The sequence below is a fragment of the Lissotriton helveticus genome, chromosome 6 (assembly GCF_964261635.1).
Source record: "Lissotriton helveticus chromosome 6, aLisHel1.1, whole genome shotgun sequence".
Taxonomy (NCBI): domain Eukaryota; kingdom Metazoa; phylum Chordata; class Amphibia; order Caudata; family Salamandridae; genus Lissotriton; species Lissotriton helveticus.
In genome coordinates this window covers 128,000,247-128,014,952 of record NC_136067.1, presented here as the reverse complement: position 1 = coordinate 128,014,952, position 14,706 = coordinate 128,000,247, and the positions used below count along the sequence as shown (strand labels likewise).

Genomic DNA, 14,706 nt, shown 5'->3' with positions numbered 1-14,706 from the left:
GTCCACATTTGTAAAGCGCACAATCACCCGTGAGGGTCTCTAGACGCTGGGGCCGTCGGGAAGATTAAGCAAGCTATTGCCCAGAGTCACATGGTGCTGGGCTAATCTGCCGCCGGTGCCAGGGATCGAACAGTGATCCCCAGATTCCGGAGTCAGTCGCCCTAGCCGCGGCGCCACACCTCTCCCACAGGCTCTTTGCTCTACAGGAATTACCATCCGTGATGCCCGACTTGCTTTTCTCACTACAGCAACAACCATCTTCAATGCTCTTCCTTCTCCTTGCTACCCCCTCCACCGTAAATTGAACTCTCTGCGGCAAAACCTTCAGAAGGTAACTCTTTCAGCTGGACTCATCTGGTCCCTGTATTCTGCCAGCACTTCATTACAGTTGGCCTAGACTTGAGATTTTCACCTGGTCTCGCACAATTAGAATAAAGTGAGTGGCGCTTTGTGCTTTTTGTCGCTAGACTTGTGTAAAATATTTAAAATTGCATATCGCTTGTTCTAGTGATTGAATTTTTATCTTTTTGGTGTTAAATCATTTATTATGTTTTACTCTATTTTTCTAAAGTATTGCTGGATTTTTCTTGTGTTGTGTTTTAACTTTATTACTGTTTAAGGGCTTCATAAATACTTTACAGATTGCTGCTAAATTAAATCTCACTGCTTTTGTGCCAAGTTACCAGAGGGTCAAGCTGAGGTTAATTTAGTGACTTTTGTGTTTCACCCTGGCAAGGATTATGGCTTTTTCTTGAGAAGGACTCACTCCCCCCCCCCCGCCAACCAACAACCCAATTTCTCAGAGTCCGCAAACTGCCTCCCTCATTTATAGGTATCCCCTTGACCACAGTTGCCAGGGAGTTGTCCACTGATGATTGCACAAATAGTGCTTGGGAGCGGCAATGTAAAAGAGTGGAAAAATAAGTCATTTATTTGCCACAATAAACAACTAGTAAGATCTCATTTTTAATTGAAGTACCTGTCACAGTGGGGCGACTTATACCGCCAAGGCACATTTATCACACTGACGGAGAAGAACTCCCCTGGATCTACATATCACCGCTTGAGGGCCAGTTGAGGCAGTCCATCCTGGGATTTACCATGCCTACCTTTATTTGATGGTCTACTGAGAACTACCTGCATGAGACACCTAATCACAAATACTTTATATCGCAGTACAGCAGGAAACTCATAATGCACCTGTAATAGTAAAGCAGGGGTGGGAAACTGAGTTAAGGCAGGAGATTATGAATGTGAAGTGGACATTCTACTGCACTTGGGACGGGACGGTTCGCACCGCATGGCCGGTTTAGGATTATACACTGTAAGTGTTTTCAGAGGGCCTATTACACCCCGGTAAGCCCATACAAATTTGGTTTGAGGGACAGTGACTGTTGTACCTGCTACAGGCCACCTGTAGCTGGATTCGTCCACTTGGCATGGTCCTGTGTGTTGTGTAGTTGTTTCGGGTGGAGGTGATGGCTGTGCCGTATGCTATGATAGGTGAACTACAATTCCAGAGCCTGTAGTCGCTCTCTTGGGTTACATAAAAAATAGCTGCTCCGTGCAGGAAAGGTATGGCCTTGGCTCATCTGCTAGAAAAAAGGCAGGTGACTTCTAGGTGAGGCTGGGGAAATGATCCCAAGTTTGAAATGACTTGACGAATATTGCAGTGAACATACTGAGCTCTATGACAAATTGTTTCCTTCTTCTTTTAAACCCTGAGACATTTCACAACCCTTGTATTGGTACTTGATGACCTGCCTGACAGAAGCCATCCCTGATGTCGGGGAAACAGTATCGGGCTAAGAATGCATGTGATTCATCTTTATCAAGTTGAATAACATTACAGCATGATTCCCATGTTAAAAGGGTAAATGGGGTGATGGTTCTCCAGAATCCATGCAATTCATCTGCGTACCTCTTTCTGGTCTATATGTGGACCCTGTATGAATGATCCTTCCCCACCCTTTCCCTTTCCTGCACTAAAGCAATCCTGCATGCAGTGAAGGCATCATTGCACCAATGTGAAGGGTGCCTGCATTGACACTAGGCTGCGAAAAGGGCACTAGAACTGGAGAAAAGGCAGGAAAGTTTTGTATTGTCTTGACTCCTTGCGTGCTCATGACGAGCTCAGCCTCTCATGGCCGCTATGGCGCTCACACGCGGGGCTAATTCCCCTGCTGTGCTGAGCATTCTGAAGAAACAGGCGTGGTCGTGACGAGCTCAGCTCGTCTTGAGCACAGCGCCACCGCGCAGAGCACCATAGCACCGCGGGGGAATTATCCCCGCGGCGTAGCAAGGTGGCTTGCTGCTTTGCACTGCACTGCGTGACAATCTCTTAAATCTACTCCAAAGACTAGATGTTGCTCCCAAGCGATTGTTACCATTGCTAAATATATTGAGGACTTGAGATAAACACTCTGGAGTGGTCTATGTATTGCAGTTGACATACAATTCTACTAATGCTGTTTGTTGTCTAATTGAAATAAAAATTCAATTTTTAAGCACTTTAATAAAAAGTCAGCAAACATGTCTGTGGAGGAAGCCATCTCGGGTGGACCATGTCTCCCTTACTTGGTGCATGCTCCCAGCATCTGAAACAAAACCACCACTGACATCACAGGAATAGCCCCCTCCTGTATTTCAGGAAGGAATGAATGAAACACCTCTTTGTTGATCACAATCACTGAATGCCAGCTGTCCGCCTTCCCCTGTGCAGCAAGAACTGAATCCATACCTTGTCAGATCGTTGCCTTTCCCATAAGGCACAAACTGTCTTCAGCATCTTTATTAATATCCCAAAAATTGTCCCTGAAAATGCTCTGGTACTCCGATACTCTTGTGTGCCACGTTACCCCCTACAGCAATTATGTATCTAACAGTGAGTGGTGTGTGAAGATTCATTAGCCTATTTGGAAGTGTTTTTTTGATTTAAACTAATTACCTTTTTCTCAGTTCTGAGTTTTGGGAAGTCCAGTTGAGGTTACTGAAGGACAGAGAGTTAGATCCAATTGGACTGCTTGGTTTCGTCACCGTTACTTACAGCCTATTGAGGAGTGAGTGGTACATATTGTTGCAATGACCCGGGTGCACTCATCTGCTTTTTCATCAACTGAGGGCCATATTATCAAGAAAAGGCGCTACGTTATCACCACTTTTATCAGAACCTGGGCTTCTATGGGAATTCACAAGGGCATATTATCAAGCCCATTATCGCCGATTAAGTGGCAGTTTCCTGCTGATAATAGCGGCGATAATATAGCGCCTTTTCTTGATAATATGGCCCTATGTTTGATGGTGGGTTTAGTGAATTAGGGCTGATGTAGGAGATGCCCTCTGATCTTGTCAATGGAGTGTTCCGTTCTCTCGCAGGTCTAATGCACTTGAAGGAACTGATTCTGGTCTGTGCATTTACAAATCAGTCGCCTTTCAAAGATTTTCCAAGAATGGGGCAAGTCAGAGAATGGCTAATCGTTGGTCTGGAACTTTGAGTCTGCTGATGCATCTCCATAGGTGATGTGATGGTGGTAGGAACACATTTATCATGCTTGGGATATCATGTTGAAGCGAGGGAGGCAAAGATTTTCCATGAGCGAGGACATGTGGTCCATTAACAAATGTTGCTGTTTTACCATCAGGCACTGCTGGCTTCTCTTTCTCAGAAACATGTGTAGAATTCAGAACTCAGATTGCAGTCAGTAGCTAGTGAGGCGTAGGGTTTTTAGCACATACTTTGGTTATTTTAGATTCAAAGAAAAACCGGTGAAATTTTGTTAAAAGATGTTAGAATATGACTCATTTTGGGTATGTGCACTAAGGGGCCGATTACAATGTGCATCATAATAGGCTCCTCTGTTTACCTTCCGACTGCCTAATTAGGATATAGGCGGTTGAAAAGTAAACTGGCTGGTCATTCCGGCTGGCTTCCATCCAGAAATCTCAAGGGCAGGCCTTTCCGCCCTTGAGATTGCAATGCACGACATGGTTTCCATGCTGGCCTCTCCGACATGGAAAACATGTCGGAAAGTGTGTTTGGGGGCCCCCAGCAGGGTCCCCAAACATAGCAGGGTCCCCTTTGGTGCTCGGCCCCCCTGTTGATCCCTGCTCCTTGTGGCAGGCACATAGTGGTGCCTGCCATGGGGTGCAGGGATGAACGGCACCTCCCATGTCACTATGGGAGCGTGCATTACTGCTGGTCTTCGGCCGTAATGCATGTTTTCATAGTGAAATGTAGTAATACAACCGAACAGTGGGGCATATTATCAAGAATGGGTGTTACATTATCGCCGCTTTATCGGCAGGAAACTGCCGATAAAGCGGCGATAATGGCCTTGATAATATGCTCTATGAATTCCTATCGAAGCCCATGTTAGATGTAAAGACATCTAACATGGGCTTCGATTGGAATTCATAGAGCATATTATCAAGGCCATTATCGCCGCTTTATCGGCAGTTTCCTGCCGATAAAAGCGGCGATAATGTAACACCCATTCTTGATAATATGCCCCAGTGTTCGGTCTCATCATAATGAGGTGATCGGGATTGCCGGAAGGGTGTTGGTCGGTCAGTGATATCGAAAACAGGCCCTATGTCTCATGAATTATGTTACGCATTTAGACAATATTTGTAGTTCACTTGCTAACTGAAAAGCATGTTTTTCACAGAAGGAGAGGGTATTTTTTGGCCCAGACCTTCGAAAGAGGTCCATTGCAGTCGACTCTTGCAGAATCGGTGATTCTGTCGGTTCACTTGATTAGCTGACAGCGAGGGTATATATGATACTCCCTAATGCAAGTAAGGGCAGGCTCCCTTCCCACCAGTAACATTTTCCCACAAGTGGCCTCCTTACTATCAGTGATGTGACCTTCTGTCATGTAGGTAGGTCCTCTCACCTATGCAGTCAGGGCCCAGGTATTTTCCGGAAGTACTTCAATTCCATGAAAAAATGCACATTTGTGTAAAAGATGTGCCTATCTCCAGCGAAGCACATTTCTGCAGAGGAGTTGACCACACTGAGCTTAGGTGCACAGCTGGTATTTCCATAAAGATAAGTAAGGCAGCAGTCATAGAGCGCCACCAAATGGTTCAACCAAAATACTGCGAAAGATTAAAAAATATATATATATATTAAATGTATGGGGAGCACAGAAGGTAAAAATCTTTTTTGCCTGTAGTGCTGAACGTCCTTGCCCCATTGCTGCTTATGTGGCAAGGTTACACCGTGATTAGCGTTTGGAAACCATTTTATGGTTTAAAATGAAGTTCAGGGAGGTGGAATGACAGCTTGGCTGCTTGTGGTTATGAGGTGAAATACTATTCTGTCTGCATTCTTCCTTCCCTGCCAAGGGGCATGCGTCGATGGGGCTGAGGCAGAAACGAGGAATCCAATAACATTTAAAAAATGAACTGAGCATTATGAAAACTCATCGATTTAGCTTTGCTGGTGTGAGAATAAGTTTCAAGGGAAGGATGAGTTTTTAATTTTCTTTCCTTCTTTTTGTTCTGGAGCGTGTGCCAGAAGTCAAAATAATACTGAAACCCATTACACTAAAAAGACATGGTCGATAACTTAGTTTCAATGATCTGTCTGCTGGGCGGTTGTATCAAGAGAAAAAATTGAAAAAGATCTCAATTTCCGTTTTATTATTGTGTTTCTGCTTTTAATTTGAGCCGCTTAGCTGGAAAGGGAGGGTGACACATGGACTTTTCCAGTAAATTAAAAAAATCTTTACTGGCTGGAAAGCAAATTGTGTTTCCCCTGCGGTGCTTTGACTTCATTACGGGAGTCATCTGCTGTGCCATAGCCATCCTGCATAAGTAAAAGCCACAGATAACAAAAGCGTGACACACTCACCGCATTTGTTCATATATTTATCGTCTAGGGTTTTTGTTAAGCGCTGCATGGAGTTGGTTGCTGCCTCACAGCGGTTTGCAGGAGCTGGGCATGACAAGATCAATCGACAAATGTTCATGATTTGCTGCCACTAAGGTAGATTTTCTCCTTGAGCCGCAGCAAAATCCACTCGAATGGTGACGTGCTCTTGCGCAATACATGGGGCCCTTTGCGCTGATTTTCAGTGCTGCTCGGGCTACCTGCAATAAATTGCAGCGTGAGCAGCGTGACCTTCCCTTGGCAGAATGCTGCAGAATAGCACAGAGTTTTTCGATAACTTCGCGAAATTCCATGGAGTGAAACTCCACGAGTTTGGCCCACCCTTACTCGAAGTAAATAAGAAACACATAAAATTATTTATGTTTTGTATGTGCCTTGACTTTTCTTTGCTTCCAGATGTTTTTATTAAGGAATTGATGACTATTTGTCTTTTTATCTTTTAGATGAGGATAGTGTTATCGTTTTCGAGACGCCTTTTTGATGAATTACTCTGAGGTTTCCCTATCTTATTTAAGGTACAATTTTATATATTTACCAATATGTACTGTACATGGTGGCTGCGTCATCCTTAGTATATTGCATTGACCGACGGCTGTAACAGGTGCTTCATACGTGCAGATGTTTGCAGGTGGTGGCCACCGGCAATCATTTTAGTGGACTGGAAAGTTGTGCGAGAGAGAGAGATACAAGGGCAAAAATGTGAGAAAAGGGATGGACAAGAAAGATAAGAAAACAACTGCAAAGAAAGGGGAACATTAGGGATACAACAAGAACATGCAGAAGTGAAATAGAGACAGGAAAGGTAGTATGGTGGAAGAAAGAAGCATGAGGTGGAATCCAGACTAGCCAGGCTTTGTATTCGGCAACCATCGTATTGCAGCAGGCTCCACAGAAAAACTCTGGGCCCTGCACTTGTTGAATAAAATAAGCATTTGCTTTAAAGATAAGCTTGTACTCACCAACGATGGACTTCAAAGACAATGCAATTGTGTGTTCAGCATCTCATGTTTGAGTTCCTCCTGGAATAATAAAAATGTTGTCCGAATATTCATTTGCTGTCTCCTGAGATCAGGCAAATACTATATAAAATATAAAAAGAACCCCAAAATAATAAAAATATTGAAGAGGAACCCATACCTGTTTCTGCCCTTCATCAATACAAAGGGGCAGATTTACAATAAGTGGCGCATCCCCAAGGATGCGCCAGTTATTGTGCGCCGCAGCTCCGCCACCCATGGTGCGCCGCATGTACAATGCGGCGCACCATGGGGCAAAAACGGCACAGATGCGTGACGCATCTGTGCCGTAAAGGCGGCGCATTGCTGGAGTTGCGTCGCAAGCGCGACGCAGCTCCAGCAAGGCTCTGGGGGGCCCTATCTGTCCAATGCTGCGTCAAGCCTTACACCAGCTTCAAGCAGGCGCAGGGTTTTGACGCAGCATTGGCCTATAAGTGCCTGCGTGAAATCTTGTAGATTTCATGCAGGCACTTTTGCGAGGCGCACCTGCCCCGGAACGCTCACCCTGCGCCGGAACACCCACATGAGGCGCAGGGCTTTACAACGTGACGCATCTGCCTAGATGCGTCACGTTGTAAATGGGTCGCAGGGATGCGCCACATTTACGCCACTGTTGCGTGACGCAAACGGCGTAAACGTGGCGCAAGTCCGACATAAATCTGCCCCCAAATGTCTGCTCCTATTAGTTTAGTGCCTCTTGATTGGTTTGGAGTATTACAGCAAGTGACTAATGGAGAACAGGCAGAGAGTGCGGCCTGTGGATTATAGGGGAAAAATTAGCTTTGGGATTAGGAAGGTCTCGCATTGTTGGCCAGACCCTGAAATGAGTGTTTTAGCACTAGTGCCTAGTTTGAGTCAAGTACAAATAGCGCTAACCGCTATTTTAGTACAGTTTCATGTCTCAAGATGTGCCCTGGGGGTAGGTGCCTATACTAAACATAAAATATAGATAAGTATGCATACAAAATAGGTACAAAGACTGTTTTCGGAAGGTTACTGCACCTTTTACAGCACAAAGGTATAAATTAGGTATAATTTAGGTGCAAAACATGTCACTTAACTGCCCCACACTGGGGTGGTAAGTGCTATAGAAGTGTTGCAATACAATAGAAATGGTGTTGGCGCTGGGTGATTTGGCACCCTCTACACCTTATGAAACCAAGGCACTTATGTATCAACACATTGCCCCAAAGACCCACAACAGGTAAAAACCCTCTGATACACAATGATCTCAAGTAGGAGAAGCTGTGTTGCAGAGCTGTGCTCCCCCCACCCTAAAAACATCACTGCTCATTTACTGTTGTCCATCAGAATTGGGCAATTATAACAGTTTGTTTTCAACAATGCATATACATGTTTGGCAAACATTACGTTTACTACAGTGTTATGTGGGTAGTAGAATAGTGATATATTCAATGGAAAAATATAGAAATTGTGACTTAAAAGGCCTTCTAATTGAAAAGTCCTTCTAAATCGGTTTTCATTGCCATAATATGAAAGTAGAAGCCAGTTGCCTACTCAGCCCTGGAATGACTCAGCATTTCAAGAATCATAAAAAATTGAAAAAAAGAAGGTTGAGAATAAACTATTGATGAGTTATGTACAGATTTACAGACGAGTGTCTGTCATTTACAGTAACAGTGCAGGAAATGTAGGGGTTAAAAGCAAAATATCACTTTGTTTGCTTAAGCACTCACCTAGAATTAAAATATTGAATTTTTGGGACCTGTGGGAGGGGTTAACAGCACCACTCCTAGAAGCCCTTGAGCATCTTCTCGGGCTTGTCAGTTGCTTGTATGGGGCCAATGGTAAAAACTACATAGGGGCCCCACTCCTTCCAATTTTATAGGTGACGATGCACGTGATACTAAATCTGAAAAATGTGTTCCGGGGAAGTTGAAAACATGTCAGCTACAGTATGTAATCCATCTAATGGTTACTTCGCCATTAATAAACAGAAAAGGAGGGCTTGCTTTGTAACCAATAAATTTATTTTGCAGCATGAGCACATGTGCCCTCTGCCCTCCTGTGAGGGCCGAGCTGTGCTCTATTCTGTATATTAAACAAGAGAAAGAGGAGCATTAAGAAATTATTACTTAAGATATGAGTGCTGTTAGAAGCGGCTGTCTCTAGTTGGCAGAGGTATACACTTCTGACAAATAGGGACACTCCTTTTCTAGTCAGAGCAAGGGGATCACACACTTAGATAACCCCTGCTCACCCCCTTGGTAGCTTGGCAAAGCAGAAAGGCTTATCTCAAAGGCAGTGCGTTAAGCATTTATGACCACATACAGTAATAAAGTGAATACACTACCAATGGACACGACACAGTAGTATTATAAAAATAAGGATGTTTATATAAGGCTTAGCACAAGACCAAATAACGACAAAAATATACCACAATCTTAATAAATACTCTTGGAAGGAAAAATAATAGTTCAAGTACGGTTTCTTCTTAGCACAAAAAGTCTTTAGTAACAAAAGCAACTCTTCTTCTTTAAAACACAGTTCTTGGCAACAATGTAACCCACACGGGAGTCACACGACGTCGAGGCAAAGTTAATCCAAAGGTTCGGCGTCGACCGCGAGGAGCGCTATGTCGAGCCCGGAGTCGCACAGACCCCCACAACACAGTACCTTGGAAAAGTGAAGCACTCGATGATGAGCGGCGTTGAGATGTCCGGCGTCGCGTCTTTGGCGTCGATCGGGCCTCGGAGTCGGGGCGATCTGCAGCGGCGTCGACCGAAGTCAGGCAGGAGCAGCGCTCACGAGATGAAGCAGGATACGGCGTCATCGATGTCGATGTTGCAAGAGTGAGCAGCGCTCACGGCGTTGATAGGGCTCGGCGTCGATGCGATCAGCGGCGGCGTCGACACAGGGTCACTTGGAGCTGGAGCCGAACTCGCTACTCACTGGCGTCGCTACTGGCGTCGATCGGGCCCGGCGGCCGGCGGCGAAGGTGCGGGACACTGGAGCCGTTACTCACGATGTCGAGCTGGATTCGGCGGCGTCCGTCGGCGTCGAGATTGCTGGATTCTTCAGAGGTGCTGGATTTTCAGGTTCCAGCAACAAGCACTTTGAGCAAATAGATGAAGTCCTTTGGCCCTGTGACTTCAACAGGAGGCTGGCACTCTTCCAACCCTTGGAGATTTTCTTTAGCAAGTTTGAGAGTACACACTCAGTTCCTCTCTCCTGGTTCCTTGGCAAAAATAAAGAAGCAACTGCAGGATTCCCCCAACAAACAGCACTCTGGCAGAAGGGGTAGGCAGTCCTTGGATCAGCAGGCTTCTTGTCCTTGGTTCAGGTTTCCTTGTCAAAAGTGATCTAAATTCTTGGTTCAGGGGTCCTTCTCTTATACCCCTTTTTGGCTTTGATCCCTTTCTCCATGCAGGGGAATTTCCCTCCATCTTGGGTTTGTTGTGGGTGTTGCCAGGCCTAGGCACCTGGCCTATTCACTGTGCAGGGCAGAGTCTTCAGCCGCCCAGCAGGAGCGGAGCCAGCATTGTCACTGGCAGGGGCAGGGCCATCAGTCGCCCGGTAGGAGGTGGGGCCAGCAAAGTCCCTGGCAGGCACAGAGTCATCAGTCGCCTGGGAGGGGGGCGGAGCCAGCATTGTATCAGGCAGGGCAGGCTATCAGGAGCTACTCTTCCCCTACTCTCAATGCAAATGCCCCACTCACCCCACACTGACTCATTCAGACCTCTGGAGCCACCCAGCTCCTGTCACACGCACACCAGAACCAGCAGAGACCGGTAGACAGTTAGACAAGAAAATAGCTACTTTCTAAAAGTGCTATTTTCAAACACAGAGTCCAAAAACCATCCACCCAAACGGATGTGTTATTAAACCCTGAGTTCAGGGATACCAAACTCGACATTGCACCATGCTCCCCGAGCACGCTAGGATTATAGCATTAATAATCCTGGCAGCTCATTCTAACTGATGGAGAGCAGGTTACCTTACAATAGTGAAAAACGAATATGGCTGTAATTCACTATTAGGACATGCCAACCTTGTCAGGCTTGTCCTACCTTATGCTTACAATGCACCCTGCCCTTGGGCCTACCATAGGGGTGACTAACATGAAGTTAAGGGAAGGTTTAGGGACTGGCAAGTAGGTGTACTTGCGCAGTCTGCGTGACAGTACCAGACTGCACGTAGGTCTAGCAATGGCAGACCTGTAGACATACTTTTACTAGGCCGCTTCTGTGGGTGGCACAACACGTGCTGCAAGCCCACTAGCAGCATTTGTATTTACAAGCCCTGGCACTCCTGGTGCGCTCTACTAGGGACTGACAGTAAACCAAATAAGCCAAACATGGAATCCAATCAATACAGCAATTTCACATAGGGAGCACCTGCACTGTGGCACTGATCAGCAATGGCACAGTGCCCAAAGCAATATACCAGCAAAAACATCGTAAACAGAGGAGGCAAACAGAAAAAATGGAGGACAGACTCATGCCAATGATGTCAGGTCTAACACGTGCCTTAATTCGGAACGTAAGAGTTAGAATGCTACCTGCTAAAGAAAGGTGCGTTAAATGGCATTTTCTGCAAAAATGATTTGCTGATTTACTATTTCATAGCCAAGAAAAAGCTTCTACATGTTACTTTTACCTGCATCTTTTTTTCAGAAGCTTTGAAAAATGTATGTCTCTCTCTCGAGCCCCTTGAGAATACCTAATTTTGAAACAAAATTTCCCGAGTGTAAGAATGATATTTGAAAGTTAAAATTCAGCTAGGTAGGGATCTACTCTGCTATTGACGTGTGGAAAAACAAGGGGATAATGCAGGCCGCTATAACGAGTGGGGGTGGGGGTAAGGGGTCAGCAACACTTCAGGGGGCCCGTCATGACTTCAGAGGTGCAACCCAAGGCCAATGAATATTTGTGCAATATGGGAGACTCCGGGGCCCCTCATCACATTCCGCAAGGGGTCCCCATCATTTTGTGTTACCCCACGGAGTCGAAGCCGCCTCAGCGACTGTGTTCTCCAGAGTCACCTGGACAGCAGGACTGTGGGCCTCATTTATGAAAAGTGACGCATCGCTGCAAGAAAACAGCGATGCATCACTTTTCATTGCGCCCTCCTATGCGACCCCAATGATGCATCATATTTACAATATGACGCATCATTGCGCAAGGACTTACAGATACGTCAGTATTTCTGACGTATCTGTAAGCGCAAAAGTGACGCATTGCTGGAGTGTGTCACAAAAGTGACGCAACTCCAGCAATGCGTCCTTTTTGGGGAAAGCCCCATGTGAAAGGGCTTGCGTCAGTCTTACGCCTGCTGTGAGGCAGGCTCGCGATTTTGACGCAACAGCGTCCTAGATTTCACTGCGTCACTATTACGAGGCTTTTTGCGGGGGAACGCCCCCTCTGCATACATTATACCATTATACCTGACGCAGGTATAATGTAGCGCAGGGGTTTACAAAGTGACGCATCTGCTTAGATGCGTCACTTTGTAAATAGTGTGCAACAGGAGGCATGTTTTACGCCGCCGATGCGTCACAAAAAGTGACGGATCGGAAGCGCAAAACTGACGCAAGGCCTCATAAATGAGGCCCCGTGTGTCCAGCTGTGGATTCCGTTCATAAAACACATCAATATTCAGATATTCCGCGATACGAGTCCACAGGCACATTTGAATGCTGTGCTTGCCATTTTTGTTCTCATCTAAAACAATGAATAAAAATAGTCCCAGCCTATCTCATGATCACTTCAGAACACCAAGTACAAGGCCAGTGATTTCCGCAGGTAAGATGAGATCACAGACTCAGAGTATCGCCTCTAGGTGGCGCCAGATTACAAGAACAGCCAAGAAAACGTCCTTCTCGATCAGCGTCAGGGAGCGCTCCAGGGGCAAGATGCGGTTTGGGTCGGAGTGCTGAAAATCCATGCACAGGTCGTGACAAGATACAATGGCTTTCTCTCAATATAACTGTAATCAAGCACATAAGGTGATACGTATGAGACAGATATGTGGAATAATTTATAAAGAGGGCAAACAAGAACCCGGTGAAACAAATTTCATGTAAACTGAATTGAAGTGACGCAGCATTTCAAACCCTTAAAATCCTTTGGAAGGTGCCATTCCCAGCCAAACGAACACCAATAGGGCTTTTATATCCTAAAATGTTGTCGATGGGAGGCATAATTTAAAAGAAGATTCTACTTAGTTTTCTGACTGTTTGGCACTTTGGAGTCGATCCCTTAGGCAGAGACGTGTTCACAGGTTTTGCCCACGAAGGTATATATACAGGTGTTCAAATGTAGGAGGACAATAAACGGGGATGAACTAGCTTCCACACTGTCATTTATTTTAAAAATATTTACAATGCGAGTTATTTTTAAAGGAAACAAGAGGAGTGTGTAGTCAAGTAGAGTCGAATCTGCTCTTTGAGCTCTGAATTCCCTGCACAATGCGCTCTTGAATCTTTTTTGTGTGACTAAAGCTGTCATTTTAATTATTCCACTGAGGAGAAATGTGTGAACATATTTCAAATGTTTGCCTTTTTCTGAATACATATTACATCTTTTACGCGGGTAAATAATTAACATTGTGCAGCCTTGTCTGATACATAAAACATTCCTCTACGGTTGAGAAGAAAGCAATTTTCCCAAAAGAGGAATTAAACTGCTCCAACTGGCGGGACATTTTAAAGGAATGCAAGCTGAGCGTGGCTGTCACTGGCCCATGCTGCTGCTGCACACAGAGATTGACAGATTGCAAACCCTTCCATATGAGGATCCTGTCGCTGTCTGATCAGGGACAGCCAGTGAATGCTGATGTCAATCTGCTTACAATTCCAACTCCAAACAGCACACCAGTAAGGAAAGCATTTGATTTCGGAGGGGCAAATGCAACACTCAAAATCCAAAAAGCGCAAAGGTAGGGAAAGTGTTAGACTATGGAAGGGTATAATTCAATAATACCACTTCAATCTGTCCAAATCTAAGGAAAAGTTTGGATTTGAGAGGGGTTAGATTTACGATTCTCACTCCAAACAGGACAACAGCAGGGAAAGCATTTGATTTCGGAGGGGTACAATTTACTATTCACAACTCGACACAGTGCAAAAGTAGGGAAGGTGTGGAAGAGCGAGAGGTTAATTTTGCAATTCGTACTGCAGTCTAAATAAGAGTAGGAAATCTACTTGACAATACATATATAACTGACATCATAAATGAAGAAAAAATATGAAACTCTTAATAAAATGTATTAAATAACATGATATATATATATATATTTTATAACAAAACAAAAATATTACATTTACATAATTACTATTCGATAAAATATTCAATTATAAAATAAACAATTATTGCTATTCAATTATGAATTATTTAACTTCCCACCCTATACACCTACAAAATTAGTAGTACCCACCTAAAATACAATTTAAAAATAAGTAGTTCTTAATTCACATTCTTAAAAGCCATAACATTATTAATTAGCAATTAATAATTAATTGGTAATTATTATTACTTAATTACCTTTCATGCATAGACCCCTACAAAAGTAGCCAGCAATTAAAATATAATTAAAATAAATAGGTATTCCATAATTTAGGTATTTAAAATTCAATTAAATGATTAGTTTACAAATATTAGTTAATAGTTAAATATTACTCACCCTACACCCCTGGCATCTTGAATAAAAAATATCAGTAAACAAAGTATGTATTCCATATTTTTAATAATAAAAACATATTAAATATTGCTTTAAAAATTAATTATAAATTGTTTATTAATTATTATGTTATTAAATGTCCACCTTTGACCC

General features: G+C 44.2%; 1 protein-coding gene across 1 annotated transcript in view; it reads left to right on the top strand.

Moving 5' to 3' along the window:
* Nucleotides 1-14,706, top strand: part of LRFN2 (leucine rich repeat and fibronectin type III domain containing 2) — a 1,621,598-nt gene that overhangs the window by 827,342 nt on the left and 779,550 nt on the right. The window contains exon 5 of the mRNA XM_078647494.1: nt 6,340-6,411. The gene's annotated coding sequence lies outside the window, so the exon portion shown is untranslated. The remainder of the gene's footprint in view (nt 1-6,339; nt 6,412-14,706) is intronic.